Below are 23729 nucleotides of genomic sequence, written 5' to 3'. Positions count from 1 at the left end.
CATCACCCTCTGAATTTTTTTAAATGGAAAAAATTACCCCTAATCTGAAGAATCAAATTCAGGAGGTAAAACAATAAAATAACTGATTAAAAAATTTTATAACCAGGTATTTTTACTGCAGCAAGGCAGAAACAAAACCAGAAATACTCCCTCACCCTCTAAAATTTTTTTAAATCGCAAAACCACCCTTAAATAGTAAAATTCAAATTTAAGAAGTAAAAAAATATTATATTACCGGCTTTTTTAAATACAGAACCTAACATGTATGTAGTTTTGCTCTACTAACTCAAAAAATAAAGCCAGCATTGATCCATCACCCTCTGAATTTTTTTTAAATGGAAAAAACTACCCCTAATCTGAAGAATCAAATTCAGGAGGTAAAACAATAAAATAACTGATTAAAAAAGTTTATAACCAGGTATTTTTACTCCAGCAATGCGGAAACAAAGCCAGAACTGCTCATTGCTGGAGTAAAAATACCTGGTTATAAACTTTTTTAATCAGTTATTTTATTGTTTTACCTCCTAAGTTTGATTCTTCAGATTAAGGGTAGTTTTTTTTATTAAAAAAATTCAGAGTGTGATGGATCAATGCTGGCTTTTTTTTGAGTATTTCTGGCTTTGTTTCTGCCTTGCTGGAGTAAAAATACCTAATTATAAAATTTTTTAATCAGTTATTTTATTGTTTTACCTCCTGAATTTGAATCTTCAGATTTTAGGGGTAGTTTTTTCCATTTAAAAAAATTCAGAGGGTAATGTATCAATGCTGGCTTTATTTTTTGAGTTAGTAGAGCAAAACTACATACATGTTAGGTTCTGTATTTAAAAAATCCGGTAATATAATATTTTTTTACTTCTTAAATTTGAATTTTACTATTTAAGGGTGGTTTTGCGATTTAAAAAAAATTTAGAGGGTGAGGGAGTATTTCTGGCTTTGTTTCTGCCTTGATGGAGTAAAAATACCTGGTTATAAAATTTTTTAATCACTTATTTTATTGTTTTACCTCCTGAATTTTATTCTTCAGATTTTAGGGGTAGTTGTTTCCATTTAAAAAAATTCAGAGGGTAATGGATCAATGCTGGCTTTATTTTTTGAGTTAGTAGAGCAAAACTACATACATGTTAGGTTCTGTATTTAAAAAAGCCGGTAATATAATATTTTTTTACTTCTTAAATTTGAATTTTACTATTTGAGGGTGGTATTTCGATTTAAAAAAAATTTAGGGGGTGAGGGAGCATTTCTGGCTTTGTTTCTGCATTGCTGGAGTAAAAATTTCTGGTTATAAAATTTGTCAATCAGATATTTTACTGTTTTATCTCCTGAATTTGATTCTTTAGATTAGGGGTAGTTTTTTCAATTAAAAAAATTTAGGGGGTGCTGGATCAATGCTGGCTTTGTTTTTGAGTTAGTGGAGCAAAGTTTCGTAGATGTAAAATTCGGTTTTTTTAAAAAATAAGTTGATTTATTTTTTATCTCCGAAATGATGGAGCAATTCTGAGCTCAGATTCGGTTTCAGCGGTCCAAAATACTATAGGAAATATATGTCTAGTTCAAGAAACAGACAACTTTTTTTTTGTGTGCCTGTGTAATGAATAATGGAACAAAGGGATAAAATAAAATTATTAATTTAAAATAATATTTTTTTTAATAATTAACAAAACGAGATGACGATATAACAATAAAATAAATTTTTGATTTTTGAAAAAAAGAAAACTATTTTTATTTCTTTCTTCTTCTTGAAGTAAATTAATTATTAATAAATTATTCTTCTTCCGAATGGATACTTTCAATTTCCTCTTCTAATGTCACTTCGTTTTCTTTTTTTCCCTAGAAAATAAAAATAATTTAACACTTATTCAGGGAAGTTAATACATTTAGAAATTAATAATTATTTTTTCTATCTAAAATGAAGTATATATAACTCACAATAAACGATGATGTCTGTTGCATCATTGGTGTAACCAGCTTTTAATTCCAACATACACCTCCTCTCTACCTACATTAGGTATTATTTCTCTGACTGCCTCTAAAATAACAATAAATAAGGATAAAAATTTATAGATTAATATTCTAAACAATGGTTTTTAAACAGATGAATATTACATTTTAATTTATCTTTACTTAATTGTAATTTTTAATTAAATATACTTATATGAAAATTTAATAATAAACATTTTTTTCAATATTATTTCATAGAAAATATAATCAACGTTGCAACAATATTTCACTAATTTTTTAGATATACAAATTGTGTAATAATAATTATAAAATTCATTATAGAATTATTATTATTAGTATTACTGGTAATCTATAGTAAATTATTACTAAATTATTACTTTTATTAGTAAATTATTAGTATTATAATAATAGTTTTACACTTACTGAATACAAGGAGGTTTATTTTCAGAGGCTTGAAAGCTGGCTTCTTTCTTAGTCTACCCAAAAATGTATAATTTTTCCCTAACTCATACGTAAGAAGTTCATCTAGCTTGTTTTTTATTGTGATTTTAAGGGAATGGCTTCTTCCAATTGAACAAAGAGCATTAATCTAAAAAAGAACTTTAATTAATGAAGTATATAATAATATTTGCCTTAAACATTTAACTCATTTAGCCCTGAATATCCGTTTTTAGGTTTCTTGGCACGCAGGCTACAACCCTTATAGCGAGACTCGTGGGTCCGTCCGTAGATCTTATGCCTTAAGTCTTATGTTTTAAGTCTTATCGAAAAAAACAAAATATCTAACATTGCGAAGAAACCAAAAAATTAATTTTTTTCATCCATTAATGACTTAGAAATAACAATTTATTTATAAAATTGTTTATGAGTATTGATTAAAAGATTTAAAAAATAATATTAGAGAAATAATTTGAACTTCAAGATTTATTGACACTATTATAAAAGATTCTGTGTCAAAATATCAGCTTTTTTTTAATTGTTGATAATTTGTAATTTGTTTATACAAATTGTTAATAATATTGTTAAATAATATTGGGTATCAATTCGACATTTAAAATCTATTCCAACTACAGTAAGAACGGCGACAGAAAAACGGACTTTTTCCAGAAATTAATGATTTTCAAATAGCAATTTCCATTTAACACTATTTAAAGAATTATTTAACACATTGATAAATATTATTCGCTAACAATATTTCGTTATCAATGTTAATTTTACCTTAAGTTTAGTCAATAATGATAGAAAAATATTTCATTTTTTGTTACTTTTCATTTTTTTAAGTATTATGGCGCCCATTGTGGAGGCGCAATTTTTAATTTAAAAAAAAATAAAAATTTTTTATTATAATTATTTTATAGAGTAGACATTAAGAGCTAAATGGATTAATTAGACCTTTAGATAAAAAAGTCGATTATCACATTTTTATTGATTTTGGTACAATTAAATATACTTTTTATATTAATAACTATTAATAACTTACAACTTTATCACGAAAACGTCTTGATTTCATTTTTTCTTCAGCATCCGTAAGTTGCTCTTTATTTGTAACTGGAAATATTCTTAGCTCTTCATCGTCAAAAAAATTTTGAATTACAGGACTGCTTTCTGATTTTTCAGCAATCGATTTCATCATTACATACATAGCATTTATTTTTTTATTGTTTGTTGATCAATTTTTGGACCTGAAGAATGTAAAATATGTTTTATTAATAAATACCGTCATCCGGGGCTAATATGTTAAAAAATCGGAATTCTGGGTTCTATGATTAAACAAAATTCCAATTTTTATAAAAAAATGTTTTAAGGTATATTGTTGACACCCTTTTAAATATTTTCACAAAATTTTATCAGAAAAAATTGTTTATCTTTAGAAAAAATAATTATCTCAGTTATGTTAACTGAAAATTTGTACCATAATAGCCCTAAGTTGGGGAAATCGTGGTGAAAAAGGGGTTTTTTATTCTTAAAATAATGTATTTCAACCATTTATAATTTTTCAAAATTTTAAGAATCTGACTTTAGATTTGTAATCATCGACTTCAAAAATCCTTAGAAACCCATTTTTTAAAAAAATGCAATGATTTTTTAAATAATCATCTGACGTATTGGATCAATCAATCAATTTGTAAAAAAAGTCCCCATTTTAAATTTTCTGATACAAAAATAATTCATTTATACATAAAATCGAACCGCATTATTTTTTGTTTTTCTTTAAAAAGAAACCGCAAGTTAGATGGAATCGTACTCTGAAACTAACTTCCACAAATTTAACGTTTTATCCAATAAACCAACTTAAATATTGGTAGTTTAAAATTTTTCAGAAATATAAAATCTTTAAAAATCTGTATATTTTTATAACTTGTGAATAACCTAAAATTTCAATATGTCAGATTGGTTCGTTGGTTAACCCTTTCGATTAGTAGTTTCAAGTTTTAACTCCGTATTATCTCAATATTATAAGTAATTTTACCTTAAGGGGAGGAAAAGCTGAAATTTCAACCTTTTGAAATTAAGGCTGTTTAAGGTTGTCTATTTTTTGTTAATATTGAATATTTAAAACTGTAATATACTATGTGAAATCGAAAAATAATTAATTCATTAATAATTTATTAAATAGAACTTAAAATTTTTAAAAATCGGAAATTTTAAACTAATATCTCAATTTTTATTATTTTTATTTTTTTTAATTTCATTATTTGAATTTTAAAAAATTCAATTTTTTCAAAAAATAAAATTTCTAATAAATAAAAAACATTGTAACATTTTTAAAAATTGCTGCTTTTAATTTTTCGTAGTGAAGTATGATTTCAGGTTTTAAAATAATTTTAAAAAAATTGTTACCCCTAAATCAAACCAATTATGTTTGGTTTAAATTTTATCAATTATTCTTTAAATTCAACTTCTGCAATTTTAATTATTTTTCATCGGTAATTTTTTTGTAAACTTCTTTCATGATTTGTCTTCTAAAATAGACAAAAATATTTTTTTTATTTTGAAAATTTACAATAATTTTATATCCCAAATAAAGGTATGAAAAAATTGACACCCCTTGACAACATTAATTTCGATGAGTTGAAATTTCACCGGTCCCTCTCTTTGAAGCGGACATTTTAATGTTACTATAATTTTTAATTTAGTTACTTTTACTACTTAGGAAATAGCTATTACCTTCCGTGTGAGAAGACTCAGATGAATCTGTGCGAGAAGTATTATGACTCGTATTTTGATGCGCAGATTACGAAAATTATAGTGAAAATTGGCGCATAATTGATTATCATGGTGAAAACAATAAAATTACGGTTTTTTGCAATTAATCGTAAAAAACGCAAAATTTCTAAAAATGTTTTAGACAAAAGTTGTAGGTCTCAAAAGAATATACAATTTTTTTACCAAAAGTGATTATTCTGCGAGAAAAAAGAAAAAAACCAATCAAAAATGATGGAAAAACAGTGCACATCATAACTAGAGAGAAATTTGGATCCCACCCGACTTTGTCTGCAGAATACTTTCGGCCGTATCCGACCCCTCTCGCCAAGGTTTCTTTAAAATTGACACCGGTCACTGTAGAGGGAGTAACTGGGCAACGGCCAAATCTATTTTGCTTCATAACCAATGGGCAGTATTCAAAGGTACAGCGAAATAGTGGCAAAGTAACTTTAAATTCATTAAAGTTGGGTAAAGAAAAGAAGAGCGATTGTTTGATTGTTTAATTTTTTAAAAAAGAGAAAGTAGTTTGTACTCCAATATCGAGAGGAAACCAACTCGATCCGGTGTATGTAGTAGTTCCGAGAGGAAACCAGCTCGGTATTATGTGTAATATACTGATATTGAGAGGAAACCAGCTTAATATAGTATGTGTAGCTAGGTATCGAGAGGAAACAAACTTGATACCGTGTGTGTGTAATGTATCCGAGAGGAAAACCAGCTCGGTACTATGTCGCACAATATACTACTATTGAGCGGAAAACCAACTCGATATAGTAGTGATGTGTGAGAGGAAAACCAACTCGACACTGTGTATGTGTAGTGTAGCCGAGAGGAAAACCAGCTCGGTATTGTGTGTAATATACTGATATTGAGAGGAAACCAGCTCAATATAGTATGTGTAGATAGGTATCGAGAGGAAACCAACTCGATACCGTGTGTGTGTAGTAGTTCCGAGAGGAAACCAGCTCGGTCGTAAGCCAATTCGAGAGGAAACCAGCTCGATTTTGGATTGTTGAGAGGAAAGCCAGCTCAACAATGAGTTTAGAAAGGCTCTAGTATCGAGAGGAAACCAACTCGATACGTAGAATGTTTTGCGTCTGAAAGTGTAAAACGTTAGAGTCGGAGGGGGGGGGTAGCGTTGATTGAAACGAGTCAATGTATGAGTGATCGTTTATTTTAAAAGTACAGTGTGTCGAAAAAGTTTAAGTCCCACAAGGGCGAAAATTTCTAAGTACCAATATCGAAGAAATATTCTAAGTCGGAGATTCGGAAAAATTTCTAAGTTCGATGACTAGAAATTTTTCTAAGTCCAACAACTCAGAATTTTTCTAACTATTGAGTAGTGTTAGCGGTAGGTCAGGCTAGGCAGGGGAGGAAAGCCAACTCCAAGTGAGAGAGGGCAAAAATCAGCGTTCGCGTTTCTTACTCTCGACGCAATCTGAATGCGCGTACGGTTCACGCGTTTCGCTTGAGCCAAGGGTCAAGTTGCGCGTCTTTTTGCGAGACTTGCTCTATCTTCAAGATTCTCTCATATCCCTGCTTAACCATTCCTAATTAACCTAATTAATATATCTAATTAACAATTAATAAAATTAATATCTTACTTAATAAGTGGGATATATGATAATAATATTATTATATTAAAATATAGTTTATTAATATAATATGTTGCAAATACGGATATGTATGTGTAACATATTACATATTTACTATAAGTTAACAATGTAATATTATCCGTATTAAACACACACACATATATATATACAACATTATAAATTATAAATCACTATAACAATAATATCCACTATTAACAATTAACAAATAATAATTAATAATAATAATAAATATAATAATATATAATATATAATATTAATAATAATAATTATTGCAATAACAATTATAATTAATAATTAGTTAATAATAATTTATTATGATACAATAATTATTTATAATAAATTATGCTATAAATGATCTACAAGATATAAAAACCACATCTAACTTCGAACATAACCTTTTATTTAAATAAATAATTGAAAATTCGGCTCGGAAAAGTATCCGGCGAACAGAAGGTTAAAAGAAGTGGCGCGAGGAAAGCAAAGGGCCTGTCGCGTTAAGAGTGGGAGGTGCAAGGATGAATAGAGATGGGCCGTAAGGCGAAAGAGGAGAGAGCGAATGGAAAAAGAGTGGAAAGCGTGGAGTGAAAAGGGGCGCGCCGATATTTGGAAAAAATGTAGAAAACGAGTTACCAATGACTCGGCTAAGGACAAGAAATTCATGAAGATATAGCAAAGTTTTTTGCATTCTTCATGAATTCTCGTTACCCCATCAGTGACATGTATCAAAATGCAAACGAGCAAAGCTATACGCGAGGAAAAACGCAACGCGGCCGTATGCTGCATAACTTTTTTTGTCGCAGATCAATTTCCCCCATAACCTACCCCTCTCGCCAAGATTTTTTTAAAATACAAGCGAACAAAACTCTACGCGAGTAAAAACGTAACGCGGACAACTTCTTTTGTCAATGGTATTCGAAGTTTTTTGAACTTTTCTCAAAAACTAATCAGTTTGGGTGAAAATGTATACGACATAAAATGTGTGTTCTTTTGAGACCTACAACTTTTGTATACAACATTTTTCGAATTGTTGCGCTTTTTACGAGTTTAGTATAGTTAATTTTTTTTGTTTTTCAGTAAGGAAGACGATGGTATACTGTAAATTTTTTAATAAAGTGATAAGAAATGTGAAAGCAATTGTAAAAACTATCTATAAAAAATAGAAATTTTTTGCATTTTGCGTCGGGTGCATAACCACTCAAGTTTTTCATTCTAGGGTTATAAATGAATTATTAAATAAATTATTTTTATAAAATTTTTTTAATTTGGAGAAAAATAAAAAATTAAATGTTAATTTTCAATTAGAATTTATTATTTTAATTTATGTAAAATAATATTTTCTATTGATGTGATAAAATTATATTGAAATAATTAAAAAATGGTTACAAAACTTGATTTATGATAGAATATAAAAAATTTAAAAAGATTGATCTTAATATCTTGATTGCATTATCTCTAAAAATTGCTTTAGAAAATGACGCTCGTCATTACAGTTCCCTCCTTTCTTTATTAAAGTACTTATTAATTAACATATAAATTAAACTCTTTTCATTACAGATATTCTACATTAATAATTTTTGTAGTTGCTGAAAATTCAAACAAGAACCTACTGCTAAGAGGAGGAAGGTAAATAAGATTCAGCAACGTGAAAAACGCGAGCTGAAACGAAAGTCATGTTTCATCCAAGACGAAAAAGGAGACCACGATTATGTGGTTACTCAACACGTCATTTCAGACGAATTATTAATAATGAAGTAGTAGATCAATAAAACTGGAAGTTCGCAGTTTAGTGGTACCGATTCTGAAAGTGATATTGAAAAATCATCAGCCCATGTTTCAACACCAGACACTATTAAAAGGGTCAACAAGAATTTTGAAATGTATGTATTTTATAAATTTTTTACTTTTTCCTTTCTATCATGTGAGCCATTTATTTATAGTATTATTTTTTTAAATGTCCTATAAACAATTTTATAATTAATATTAATTAATTAGACTAAAAATAACATAAAGTTGCGTCTATCAGTAAATTAAGTTATATTAAAAATTTTGAATTATTAATAATATTGTTTTTGAAAAGTTTCTTAGAAATTTTGTTTTAGAAAACTGCTTGAAGTTAATAATTTTTTAAAAAGAGGATATTTTCTTAATATTGGAGCAATATATTATGATGATTTGATAAACCAATTTCCAATGTCTAGACAAATGAGCAATTATCGTACACAATATTAAATAATTAAAAAGAAGAATGTTCCAAATTTGACACATTAAATTTTTTTAGAATTGAAAGCGGACAATTAAAAAACGTCCATGATAATTTTGATGAGGAGACAACGCAGACGTTTGTTACTTCTACAAGTAATTCAGAAATATCTTTTTCAAAATTTCTTTTCCATTTAATTACATTTATGAAAATTAAAAAGTGACAAAAATAAGAATCAAACGGAGATTTTCTCACTGCATATCTATAAATGTAAATAATCTGCCACATAAATTTAAAAGTTTTACAAAAAAAAAACTATTGAAGTTAAAGAAACAAAGAATTGAAAATGATTGAAAAGAATTTCAAAAACTGAATTAAACTTTGATTATGACATATTATTATATGTCGATAAAGAAGAAATGTCACTTTTGAAACAGAAATTTTTCAACTTCGAACTAAACAAGTTTTAATTATAGTTTCATAAAAATTACAATAACTTTTATTGAAAATGTGTGCGTTAAAAAAATTATAAGAAATTAATATTTGATCGACAAATTTTTAATAATTTAAAAAATTTACTTAAAACATGTTATTTTCGGGTTTTCCGGGTCTCTCATAACGAATTTGGTGCCAGTTTTTAAAAATTCAAAATGGCGGATCCAATATGGCGGACGACTTTTTGAAAATCAAATGCAGTTCGGTTAAAACTTCTAACTCGGGGGTTTTTTGTCACTAATTACGAATTAGGTGTTTTTCAAAATTGAAAATGTTAGATCCAATATGGCGGACAGAAAAATTAAAAATCTATTCAATTTACTAATATCAGATTCTTAATCAGCGACACTGAAAACCCCTGAATAACAAGTTTCAGGCAAAACTGTCAAATTTAAAAAAATTTATTTGCTGTACTGGTTCCGCTAGTTTAATTTTTGAAAAAGTAACATCAGATTTGTAATCAGCGATCCCAAAAACCCCAAGTAACGATTTTCGAGCCATTTTTTAAAATTATTCCCCCATATTAAATTTTGAAAAACCGGCAACGGATTCGTAATCAGCGACCTTAAAAATGTAAAAATTATATATGACTAAAGGATGGTTTTGCGATTATTAATTCGTACCTTAAAGGGATAAGAGAGTTTTAAATGTATAGTTTCAACACAAAAAATATTAAAATTTATTTTTTCTCAACTTTCGACATATTTATTAATTATTTAATTATGGTTAATAAAAAAATGATATATTTTTATAAACAAACAAAATTATTGTAATTCTGAAGCTATAAATTAAAAGCTGACTTAATTCTGAATCCAACGAGCCTAATATGAACTATTTTTTTAGAGAATATTTGATAAACAATTGCAATGTTAGCCAATTGTTAATTAAGACTTTACGAATTCAAAGTACTTCCTATAAGGTTCGTTGAATGCGGTTAACTTGTTAACTTTTATTTGGTAATGTCAGAAATACAATAACTTTATTTGTTTATAACAAGTATCATTTTTTAATAATTGAAGTATTAACTAAAAATTGTAATTATTATATAAGTAGTTGAAAAATATTTGACATATATGTTTTGGGAGCTTTTCCAAATGATGTCACGCACTGAGGAGGGAGAAGGAGATCTTTGCTAAACGTGACACAATGTATTTTTTATATAAGAAAATATAGTAAAAGAGCGTGAAGGGGGGGGAGTAGGGGTTAAAAATCTTTAAAAAGTGCGTGACATCATTTGTGAACGCTCCCTTTCAAAGATTTTTTTAGCTCTTAATTGGCAAAAAAATGTCAAAAATATCAAAATTTTATCCTGTTTTTAAAATTAAAAATTCTGTTTGTTTTTTTTCAATCGGCCTTTTATTTCTTTTTCAAATTGTTTTAAGAGAGTTTTAAATGTATACTTTCAACACAAAATATATTAAATTTTCTTTTTTCTTTGCTTTCGAGATATTTATTAATTATTTAATTATGGTTAATAAAAAATTATGTATTTTATAAGCAGAATTATCGTATTTCTGAAGCTAAGAATTGAAAGTTGACATAATGCCGCATCTAACGAGCCGTATATGAAATATTTTTAATTCGTGAATTGTTAAGAAACATTTAGCTAACATTGCAATTGTTTATGAAATATCCTCTAATCCAACGTAGTTCATATTAGGCTCTTTGAATTCGGAATTACGTCAGTTTTCAATCAGTAACTTTAGAATTACAATAACTTTATTTATTTGTAAAATATTTCAGTTTTTATTAACATTCATTAGTTAATTAATTAATTAAAATATTGAAAGTAAATAAAAAGGACATCTTAATATTTCTTTAAAAAAACCAATCTTAGAAAAAGTCAAAAAAAATTTTATTTTAAAAATGAGGCAAATTTTAAATTTTTTGAAAAGTTTTTTTATGTAGGGGAGAGGGCCCCAAGATGGACATTTGATATAAAATTTTCGTATAAGTGTATATCGCCACGTTTACATTTGTTTACGATTTGTTTACATTACATTAAAAAATGTTTGTTTGCAAATAAAAATTTTTTCTTTGTGGCCAGAGAATACCTTATTTATTGTACTTTCATACGGTATGCACCATTTTTAAATATCCTAAGACATTTGTATTCTAGAGCACAAAATAAAAACTTTGTCCATCCTGGGGATCTCCCCTATAAAAAATTATTGATTAATTTATTACTATTACTTAATACTTATTATTGATTAATTTCTTTACAGTATAGATTGTTCTGACTCTGATTTGCAATATTGGGATACTGAAGAAGTAGAATATTTACATTCTGATGCCAGTATTCAGAGCACTTCATTAGACGATTCTTTCGGTGAGGAAAATAATGATAGTGATGAAATATTTAGAGTTGAAGAAACAATTGTTCATGTACTTGATGAAAATGATGATTTGAATGATACTGACGATGATGATACTGATAATCAAGACAGTTCTAACCCACGAAACATTTTTCTAAGGAAATTACGGGATTGGGCTTTGTTTTTTCACATTAGTCTTATGGCACTTTCTGCTTTATTATTACTCTTGCAACCTTTTATTAACTTTCCGTTGCCAGTAGATGCAAGAACTTTGTTGAGAACAGTAAAACAAGTTAAAATTTCCAAAATGAATGATGGCGAGTATGACCACTTTGGTTTAGACAGAGCAGTAAAAGGAATTATTCGGGAGTTTAATAAACAAGGTCAATCAATCAAAAAAGTAGAATTAATGATTAATATTGATGGTTTACCAATTTCCAAGTGTGGAACTGAAAGCCTCTGGTTGATTCTTTGTTCCGAACTTAACGGTGATGTAGTATATCCTGTTGGAGCCTTTTATGGAAAAAAGAAACCGGATGATGCAAATGAGTTTTTAAAACAATTTGTCGACGAGTTGTCTTATTTATGCAACAATGGCTTTGAAGAATCGAATGTACGTATTTCATGTGCAGCAATTATTTGTGATACTCCAGCCAAGTCTTTCGCTTTCAATCTCAAGGGACACACTGGCTATGATACTTGCTCAAAATGTGTTATAACTGGTGAATACATTAAACGAACAACAAAACGCAAAAATGGAAAGAAAAATAAGAACCAACGGAAAAACAAGCACAGTATGCTTTCCCGGAACTAAACCTTTTGCAGTTAAAACTGATGAAGGCTTTGCAAGAGGTGATTATGAAGAGTTTGATACCGGGAGGGAAACAATTTTACAATCCATTCCAAATTTTGGTTGTATTTCAAATGTTCCGTTAGACTATATGCATTTAGTTTTATTAGGTGTGTTGAAAAAACTTCTTAAATTGTGGATTACTGGTCCATTGAAAATTCGATTAAGTGCAGTAGATGTTGGAAGAATAGATAAAAGAATGCGTACTGTTCGTCACAATATACCAACTGAATCTTCAAGAAAACCTAGATCAATATTATTATACCGTTTTTGGAAGGCAACAGAATTCCGTACATTTCTATTGTACGCGGGGCCTGTTGCTCTACAAGGTATTGTTTCTTCTGAAATATTTGATAATTTCATACTTTTACATACTGCAATTTCAGTTTTAGTTGATGAGCTTCTTCTTCAAAAATTCGACGAATATTGATGCATGTCACGATATGTTCATAGAATTTGTGAACGGATTTGAAAAAATATACGGCAAAAAGTACGTTTCTCATAACGTTCATAATTTATTGCATATCTGCCCTGACGTAAAAAAGTACGGACGCCTTGATAAATACAGTTCATTCATATTTGAAAACTATATGTCCACAATAAAGAGGATGATAAGAAAGGGGCAGAAACCTCTTCAACAGATTGCTAAAAGATATTCTGAACGTGAAGCTGCACAAAACAACTCGGAAATAATTAAAAAAATTGAAATAAAGGGTGTTCATAGTACAGGACCAGTAACAAAAGATTGCACTAATATAAAACACCAGTTTAAGAGATTGGAATGCAAATCATTTAAAATTAATTGTCGTGAATCTAAAAACAGTTTTGTCATTTTAAAAGACGGAAGATTTGGCCAAGTACTAAATATTGTAGAATGTGACGATGACATTCTATTAGTTATTAAAATATTGTCTCTATTGACAAATTATACGACAATCCAGATTCTCGATATATTAATATTCATATTGGAAATTTTTCAAGAGATGGTTACTGTACAATTTCATTCAAGAACATATTATCCAAAATGTGGAGAATACCTTCCAAAAGAGGAATAATCATGCTTCCTTTAAAATATTCTTGATGATCCTTCTCTATTGAAGAAGTATAAGATAATTTCCTAATCATTTTAAAAAAATAAATTCACTTTTTTAAAACTTGAACATATATTTTATGTATATATTTCGTTAAAAGTTAAATCAAATAATAGATGAATTTGTATGAATATAAGTTATTTTTCTTAATAATCAAAGTGAATTTAAAACATATTTTTCACCAAATTTTAATTATCGGATATTGACATATTTATCATCGTCATCTATGTATTTATAAATAAAAAATAAATATTATCCTAAATTAATAATTTTATTTTATTTCTCCGTTTCATTTTTATATGTTTCTGTACTATATAATTACAATAATTGTAATAGTAAAACCAATTTAAATTAATGAAAATTAATTTTTTTAAATTTTTCTTATATAGAAATTGCAGACATATATATTAAATTTAAATTTTTTGACATTTTATGAGCATATAGAACTACATATAGAAATTTACATACAATTTTTCCAGAGGAATTTCGGCAAGGTCACCTAACATTTTTTAACAAATTTAACATGAAAGTTTCCAGTAATTGTATCAGGTAAGCATTCGGTTAATTTACAAAGAAAGTTTTTAGAAAACTTATATGACAAATTTTCGGCAAGTTTTCATTGTAAACTTTTGGCAAGTGTCGATTGCAAACTTTCGGCAAGATTTTATTGCAAACTTTTGGCAAGTTTTCATTGCAAACTTTCGGCAAGTTTTCATTACAAACTTGCAGCACTGAGGACATTTCTATACACTTTGCAAGTTTGCAGAAAACTGGCAATGCAAACTTAGTAAGTTTGCCGTGCAAACTTGCTGCAAACTTGCTGAAAAATGTCGTGCTATGTAAGTGGTTTTACCAGACTTATCTCAACCTATGCTGATTGGTATGGACCTGCTGCAGAAATTCAACTTTTCACTTCTCATTAATAACCAAGATATACGGCTATTAAATGCGTCATTTAAGGTTGACATTTGTGAAATCGGCCCTTCAGGATTAACATCGCTTAGTAAAGATCAAGAAAACGAATTGAATGCTTATATTGAAAAAGAAAAACTTTTATTTCAAGAGATAAAAGGACATACACTGTTACATCCCGGTAACAATTTTCCCTAATTTTCCATAAAATTATCATTAAAATAAGACATTTTATATAATTCTATGATAATTTTACTATATTTAAACTATACACTACCGTCCGAAATTGTGCGAACTCTGCTTTTTCAACAACTATAAAACTGTTCAAATCTTCAAAAATATTAAAACTAAAATTTTTTCCTCTTTATTTTATTAAAGCTAATAAAATTCTGAAAGAAATGACACCTTGACAAAGAGAATATGTTAATTTTTCAATTAGATATCTAAGAAAAACCCACTTTTCAATGTTTTTACTATTTTTTTTATTTCTCTGGCAAAAATTAATATTTTTAAACGTTCTTAGGCTCATTGAAATCGTATTTTGTTATGCAATTCAAATTATATAAAACAATTCATATACACATTCTTCCCTAGCGTATGCAAACCGTGAAAGTTGGCTCATAAAATGTCAAAAAATTTAAATTTAATTCTACAATAAAATATAATGTTTAAAAATCAAGTAAATATATCATTCTAAACTTCTCTGATTTATGTAAGTAAATTTAAGATTTATACATTTTACTGATCATTTTTTGTCATATAAATATTAATCACAATTTTTTGACATTTTATGAGCCAACTTTCAGGGTTTGCATACGCTAGCGAAGAATGTGTACATGAATTGTTTTATATAATTTGAATTGCATAACAAAATACGATTTCAATGAGCCTAAGAACGTTTAAAAATATTAATTTTTGCCAGAGAAATAAAAAAAATAGTAAAAACATTGAAAAGTGGGTTTTTCTTAGATATCTAATTGAAAAATTAACATATTCTCTTTGTCAAGGTGTCATTTCTTTCAGAATTTTATTAGCTTTAATAAAATAAAGAGGAAAAAATTTTAGTTTTAATATTTTTGAAGATTTGAACAGTTTTATAGTTGTTGAAAAAGCAGAGTTCGGACAATTTCGGACGGTAGTGTATGTCTTATTTTAATGTATTTATTTATGTATATATTGATAGGATAGAGCGTGGAAACGAAATCGATTTCAAAAAAGATATGACATTCGTTTTCACCATAGAAGTTCAGAGAGTTGAAAAGCTAATAATAAGATATATGTAAGCAAAATGTAAAACATGTTCCAGCTTATTACCTTCAAGTAAATAAAATTCATTTTATTTAAAAACCACGCCTAGTCCGGAACGTAACAACTGATTTGGTGGTAGCGGTGGGATTGTCACTTTTGTTGCAAAAACAATTTTATGAAAATTCTCAGAAAATTCGGCAACTTTATTGAATTTCAAAATTTTTAAGGGTTCAAATTTATTCAAAATCAATTATATCACCCTTATGAACACATCATATATCATTAAATGTTTATTCATATACTTCAATATAAACAATTGTAAACGGTCATTTTAAATTCTCTAGCAGTTTTGTTCTTACGCCGTCCGGCGAATTATAGAATTTGTTATATTTTCATTTTACGCCATCCGGCGAAGTTGAGAATTAGGATGTTTAAAACCGACTGTTTAATAAATTCATAAAATCATTCAAAATATTATTGAGTAACCTATTTTTTCGCCGTCCGGCGAAGTATAGCTTTAAAAATTGGAGATCTACGCCGTCCGGCGAGGTTTTCATATGAATAAATTTTGATAATATCATTGTTTGGAATTTTGAGGTCTTAGCAGGGTTAATTTTACGCCTTCCGGCGGATTTTGACTTTGTACTCGACGTTTTACGCCGCTCGGCGAATTCTGTCTAAGCCCTTGATTTACACAAACAATTGAAAAGAAGTCTCAATCTTTTGATTTATTTGTAATGTCAATTTTCTAAAATAACAATGTTATTTTCAGTCAGATTAGATTATGCCAGATAAAGCAAAAATTGATAGAAAACCCAGCAAGAGAGGAGGAACAAACGCAAAAAGGCGATTTGATAAAACCGATTATCTTAATATAACAATTCTTCAAAATCAACAAGATTTTTCTACATTCTTCGATTTACTATTACACCAAACAGAACAGTTAATATCCGTAAACAATATTTAAAATAAAAAAAAAGTTTATGATCAAAATCTTAATGTACTTTGTTTATTTTATTACATTCCTTGTATATTTAATGTTTTTCGCCATAGTTTGGTGGACAGTTTATCATTAAAAATTCGATTAGTAATCACAAATGAATAATTACTTCTCAATTCTTGAATATAATCAACATAATTATCCTTACATTGGACTAATCTCAGGTTATTTCAAATCACATAAAGGTAATTTTCTTATTGATCACACATTAACAATAAATTTGGTGAAAGAATCAGCAATATCATCGTTTGTATCTATCGATAAAAACAACATAATAACAGCAAGACAAGGTGCAATTTGCACAAGTGGTAGTGCATTAATAGAATTTAGAGATTTCTCTCTCAGATTTGTGGCTATCAATTATCAAAGTGAAACCGAGATTATTGGAATTCTTGTTGCGCCATTTCTGGATCAAATATACGAAATAAATTATTTTAATAGAGTAGCAGTCATTTATGAAAGAGCAATTTGGAGACGTGAAATCTCTATCCAAGGCCGAATCAGACGCTGTATTATCACTTTTATCCGAAACTTCTCTTTCCAAAGAATTCCAGTACTAAATAGAATTCTTAATGAATAGATATAACAACGAAATTTCATTTAATTTAGTTATTTACCCAAATATCCACATATCTTCCCAAAATTTAAAAGAAAATAGAGGACTTCTTATAGTTAAACCTTATTTAGATATTAACCTGATTAACGAGAATAAATTGGCTCCAGGTACAACAATTAATAAATCCGAATCTCTATTACACAGGCACACAAAAAAAAAAGTTGTCTGTTTCTTGAACTAGACATATATTTCCTATAGTATTTTGGGCCGCTGAAACCGAATCTGAGCTCAGAATTGCTCCATCACCCTCAGTTTTTTTTAAATCGACCAAAACCACCCTTAAACGGACAAATTCACACTTCGGAGATAAAAAATAAATCAACTTATATTTTAAGAAAACCGAATTTTACATCTACGAAACTTTGCTCCACTAACTCAAAAACAAAGCCAGCATTGATCCAGCACCCCCTGAATTTTTTAATTGAAAAAACTACCCCTAATGTGAAGAATAAAATTCAGGAGATAAAACAATAAAATAACTGATTGACAAATTTTATAACCAGAAATTTTTACTCCAGCAAGGCAGAAACAAAGCCAGAAATACTCCCTCACCCTCTAAATTTTTTTTAAATCGAAAAACCACCCTTAAATAGTAAAATTCAAATTTAAGAAGTAAAAAAATATTATATTACCGGCTTTTTTTAAATACAGAATCTTACATGTATGTAGTTTTGCTCTACTAACTCAAAAAATAAAGCAAGCATTGATCCATCACCCCCTGAATTTTTTAATTGAAAAAACTACCCCTAATGTGAAGAATAAAATTCAGGAGATCAAACAATAAAATAACTGATTGACAAATTTTATAACCAGAAATTTTTACTCCAGCAAGGCAGAAACAAAGCCAGAAATACTCCCTCACCCTCTAAATTTTTTTTAAATCGAAAAACCACCCTTAAATAGTAAAATTCAAATTTAAGAAGTAAAAAAATATTATATTACCGGCTTTTTTTAAATACAGAACCTTATATGTATGTAGTTTTGCTCTACTAACTCAAAAAATAAAGCCAGCATTGATCCATTACCCTCTGAATTTTTTTAAATGGAAAAAACTACCCCTAATCTGAAGAATCAAATTCAGGAGGTAAAACAATAAAATAACTGATAAAAAAGTTTATAACCAGGTATTTTTACTCCAGCAATGCGGAAACAAAGCCAGAAATGCTCATTGCTGGAATAAAAATACCTGGTTATAAACTTTTTTAATCAGTTATTTTATTGTTTTACCTCCTGAATTTAATTCTTCAGATTTTAGGGGTAGTTTTTTCCATTTAAAAAAATTCAGAGGGTAATGGATCAATGCTGGCTTTATTTTTTGAGTTAGTAGAGCAAAACTACATACATGTTAGGTTCTGTATTTAAAAAAGCCGATAATATAATATTTTTTTACTTCTTAAATTTGAATTTTACTATTTAAGGGTGGTTTTGCGATTTAAAAAAAATTTAGAGGGTGAGGGAGTATTTCTGGCTTTGTTTCTGCCTTGCTGAAGTAAAAATTTCTGGTTATAAAATTTGTCAATCAGATATTTTATTGTTTTATCTCCTGAATTTGATTCTTTAGATTAGGGGTAGTTTTTTCAATTAAAAAAATTTAGGGGGTGCTGGATCAATGCTGGCTTTATTTTTGAGTTAGTGGAGCAATGTTTCGTAGATGTAAAATTCGGTTTTTTTAAGGGGTAACACCACTCTAGCGGTAAGAAAAATAGCCTAACTTTGACGATTTATATTTGCAGTAGGATAAAAGGAATAGGATTTTTCTTCAGATAGGTTTATTTAATACATATTCAAGTATAAAAAATAAATTTAATATTATTATTTTAATATAAAATGGCGGCGATAGAGTCCGGCTCAAAAATCTTGAATTTTTAAAACACCTACACGGGAGGACGATTTTCTAGGAAGGTGTAAGACCTAGAACAAAAATCCAAGAATTTTCTGAATCTCTACCCTATTGACTATGGAACTACGTAGGGGTTTTTTTTTAAATCAAAATTTGTACAAATGGTAGCACTTTGAAAAAAAAAATCGATTTTTTGCCAAAAAACAAGCAGTAAATTGTTTATAAAAAAAAAAGTTTACATTAAATCAAAAAACGGCTACGTAGTTCCATAAAGAAGGTTATTGTGTAGTTACTGTTAAAATTTCAGATCAATCCATGCAACGGTGTTCGAGTAATCCGTCCTCCCAGTTTGAAAAAAGTGGTTTCTAGAAAAACGCGTTTAAAGTAGAACTAACACACAATGGGCCAGCAAACCTTTACAATGTTCTAAAATTCATAATTTCCGGAGTACAACAAATTTAAAGCTTTTCATGACGAATTCTATAGTTTTTGGGGTCACTGATTACAAATCTGTAGTCAGATTTTGAAATTTTTTTTTTTTTTGAAAATATGGATTTTTTCAAAGGCGTTGTTCAGTGCCTATATGATGCATTAGTGACACTCAAAGGGTTAATAAATTTTTTTTCGTCATAGGATCACCTGCCTATTGTTTCTACAATGCTAAAGTACATTTTAACAAAAAAAAAATAAATCGTTTTTTTGAAAATTCTAGAGTGGTGTTACCCCTTAAAAAATAAGTTGATTTATTTTTTATCTCCGAAGTGTGAATTTGTCCGTTTAAGGGTGGTTTTGGTCGATTTAAAAAAACTGAGGGTAATGGAGCAATTCTGAGCTCAGATTCGGTTTCAGCGGTCCAAAATACTATAGGAAATATATGTCTAGTTCAAGGAACAGACAACTTTTTTTTTTGTGCCTGTGTTATATTTACGAACTTTTATGTCTATATATATAACAAAAATAAAATAACTTATATAATTTCATAAGGCAAAAATTTATATTATTAATTTATATTATAGCCGAATAAAACTATTTAAAAAATTAGTTTAATAATAATTAAGAAATAAATAAATATATAAAAATTATTTCTTAAAATACATTAATAAGCACAATTATGTTTTCAAATACCATTAATTATAGAAATAATTAAACTGAACAAAATTAAATTATTAATGAATTTAAAACATTTATACTTAAAATAATTTTTTAGTTTTAATTTTAATTAATTAAAAATTTTAATTATGTTTAAAATAATTTTTAAAAAATAAAATTAAAAAAATTTCTCTAATTACGTTTTAGAATATTTTTAAATAGACTATAATGTACTTGTATATAATTTATTTCACTTTTTTTTAGAATATATTTCCTAGAATGTATGCAGAAAATCCGACAAAATCTGTAGAATTATATTCTACTCAAATCCTTTATTACCTTTTTTGTCGGCGCAAAGTTTTCATGAAAAGGAATGTGTACAAATAAATAAAAATATTTTAATAAGAATAATTTATTTTTTAATATTTTATTGTTTGGTAAATTAAAAAAACTCGCAATTTTCTCATATTGACATATTTTTATATGTATTTATTTATATGTATTTTATATTTATATTTTTGAAAATAATTTAATAATAAAAATTCCTCAACTGTAATTTCATTTTTCTCCAGTGAATATATTATCAAATATATAATAGTGTACAAATTGACAAAACAATTTCACTTGAAAGCGTTGGTAAAAAAACAGAGGGAGACAAACGTTATCTTATAAATCAAAACTTAATTAATTTCGGAAAAAATTGAAATTCTGACAGATTACACAAGATTTCTGGTCTTCTTGACATAAGTAAACACGACTCGTACATGTCTCGCGCAGTACAGCGCATGCGCAACGCGAACGTGCCTCGGTCAGAAACACTAAATCTTGCGTTCGCAAGCAAAATCAAACGAAATCCTACAGACTTTAGCGAAATCACACGTTTTATCGCCAAAATGCTTTGTATTGATGAATCCAGTTGAAACTCACGTAGCTTTGCGATGCAATGCGTTCACTAACGTTTTCTTCTTTTGCACCAAAACGTTAAAAGTTTTGGTAAAACAGAATTTTGCGTTATTTTATTGAGTGAAAAACCCCTCGGTCTAAACATGCATGTCCGAACGTGTCTCAACCTGCATACATCAGTGTTATATTTTGATGACATGACATTTTTTTATTGGTGTTAAGATATGTTGGAAATTCCATTGAAATGTTAAAATAGAACAAAAACTGATATGTAAATATTATATTCACTTATTTCTATCACTATAAATATACACTTCATTCACTGCACGAAAATGATTTAAAATACTTCTATCTTAAACATTTTTGTTATGCTCTGGTTTGAACAAATATAACACGAGTTACAGTTTGCTACTAACGAAATAAGAAGATGCTAATGGGCAATTTGGTGTTATTAGTTATATAGAAAATAATATCTGACTGTCTCAATCTGCATACATCTACCCTAACTAAATAAGTTTTTAAAAACTTTCCTACTGAATTGAAATCTAGAAAATTTGTTTTATTTCAATTTTAAAATGTATTCGAAATAAAATTTCTTAAAAATATTTTTCTGAATCATTTTTACTATGGAAATAATCAAATTTATTCAGTCTCCTATTTCCTCTAAAATATTTTTTAGTATCACCTATTACAGCCCTTATAGAAATGAAAACGGCACTGTGGTTTAAACTGGAGGCACATTGTGGTCCCATTATAATTACATTATTGAGGTTCTAAAAAAGATTAGAGTATTAAAACATCCATCTCATTTTGTGGAAAAGAAGCCTCAAGTTGCAGCATCTTGTGGAGGTAAAGAATTATTTATAATATTGAAATGTGGTATTAGTTGTTTATTTTAAATAACTGAGGTAATAAAGTTTAAGGGGGGAAACTCGTGTAAATGCACGTTTTTCAGGAATTTTTTTAACAAAACTGATAAAGTTTATTGAATTAAAGTAAATCATACCTTAAAGTACACAATAAAAGCTTTATAAAAAAATTTTTTTTATTAAAAAATATTACAAAATAATGGCGTTAGAGGGGTTTGAAGTTGCATCTTTGATTTTGCTCCGTGCAGCCTCCAGGTCACAAATCTTAACTAAAATTAAAAATCAAAATTTTTACCGTTAAAATATGCAAATACGCTTTGCATGATGAAGAGAAAACTAAAAAAAATTTTTTTTTGAAAATTTGGGACTATTTTGAAAAAAAATCACTTTTTTATAAACAATGTTCAAAAACAATTGTTAAAAATTTTTTTTAAAAAAGAAGCTCATCATGCAATAGCCAGTAAGATAAAGAAGATTTGTGGTATGTTGGATTATAATCGGTTAAAAATTGGCTGAGTTACATTGCACGGGGCGCGTTAAAAAACGTTTTGAGAAAAACGCGTATTAAGTTTTCGATACATTAAAGTAGTGTTTTAACTATTGCCTTGAAGACGTTATGTATTCGAAAATAATTATTCCACTAAAACAAAGATTTACTATCACTTGTTTATGGTGCTTGCTAATGACAATTAATAAAATTATATTGACAAGAAACCAAAAGAATAGAGGCATCTCGTGCTCATAGTTAACCGCATATGGTTGCATCTGAAGTGTTAAACTCATGATTACTATAGACATTCATAATCTAATTATAGATAATTAATGTACGATCGTATTCTACAGATACTAAACTAATTTTTAAAGCAAAGAAAATGTTTTACACGAGTTCCCCCCTTAATTTTACAGATCAGCTTGCCATACAAATTGCATTAAACAATGTAAGCAATTCTATAAATCTGGTTACCGTGATTAATGTTTGGAAAATAACATCCAATTTTAGAAATATTCAATTGAATTCCGGCGAAATTTCAATTACGAATTATTTAAATAAGTATCCTGTTTTAAAAACAGAAGATGCAAAGCAGTTGGTACGTTTATTTAATTTCTTGAAATCTGTTATATAGTCGGTGAATTGATTCGTTAATTAATACATGTTCAATTCTTGATGAATTGAAATTCAATTATGTGCGCGTAAAATCAGAGTGACGATAGTGACCGCGCGCGGCAGCACCTCTCGGCGATGCAACCTTCGATTCGTTGTTCCGCGCATCGATCTTGTTCCTTTTCAGGGTACGGTCACACGACTTTTGGAAAAACCATTCTTGTCTTTCTCTCTCCTATTACAGACGCATAAGTTTGTCTCACTCTGCATTTTCCGTCTTTGGGAAATGTAAGAAAATGCAGAGTGAGACAATCTTATGCCTCTGTCTTAGGAGAGAGAAAGACATGAATGGTTTTTCCAAAAGTCGTGTGACCGTACCTTCAGTACTAAAAGGATTTTTCGACAGGTGGTTCGTTT

At 28.3% G+C, this 23729-nt stretch overlaps 1 long non-coding RNA gene across 2 annotated transcripts in view; it reads right to left on the bottom strand.

Moving 5' to 3' along the window:
- Window positions 1-1502: 1502 nt before the first annotated feature.
- LOC127279917 (uncharacterized) overlaps window positions 1503-23729 on the bottom strand; it is a 34355-nt gene continuing 12128 nt past the window's right edge. For both annotated transcript variants that reach the window (XR_007842743.1, XR_007842744.1), the window contains 4 exons: window positions 3440-3641; window positions 2383-2548; window positions 1927-2026; window positions 1503-1827 (listed from right to left, as the gene is read on the bottom strand). This is a non-coding gene — a long non-coding RNA (uncharacterized LOC127279917). The remainder of the gene's footprint in view (window positions 1828-1926; window positions 2027-2382; window positions 2549-3439; window positions 3642-23729) is intronic.

This window comes from Leptopilina boulardi, unplaced genomic scaffold, assembly GCF_019393585.1.
Source record: "Leptopilina boulardi isolate dan_hultmark-lab unplaced genomic scaffold, ZJU_Lbou_2.1 LbouV2_224, whole genome shotgun sequence".
Classification (NCBI taxonomy): Eukaryota; Metazoa; Arthropoda; class Insecta; order Hymenoptera; family Figitidae; genus Leptopilina; species Leptopilina boulardi.
This window is presented reverse-complemented; position numbering and strand designations above follow the sequence as displayed.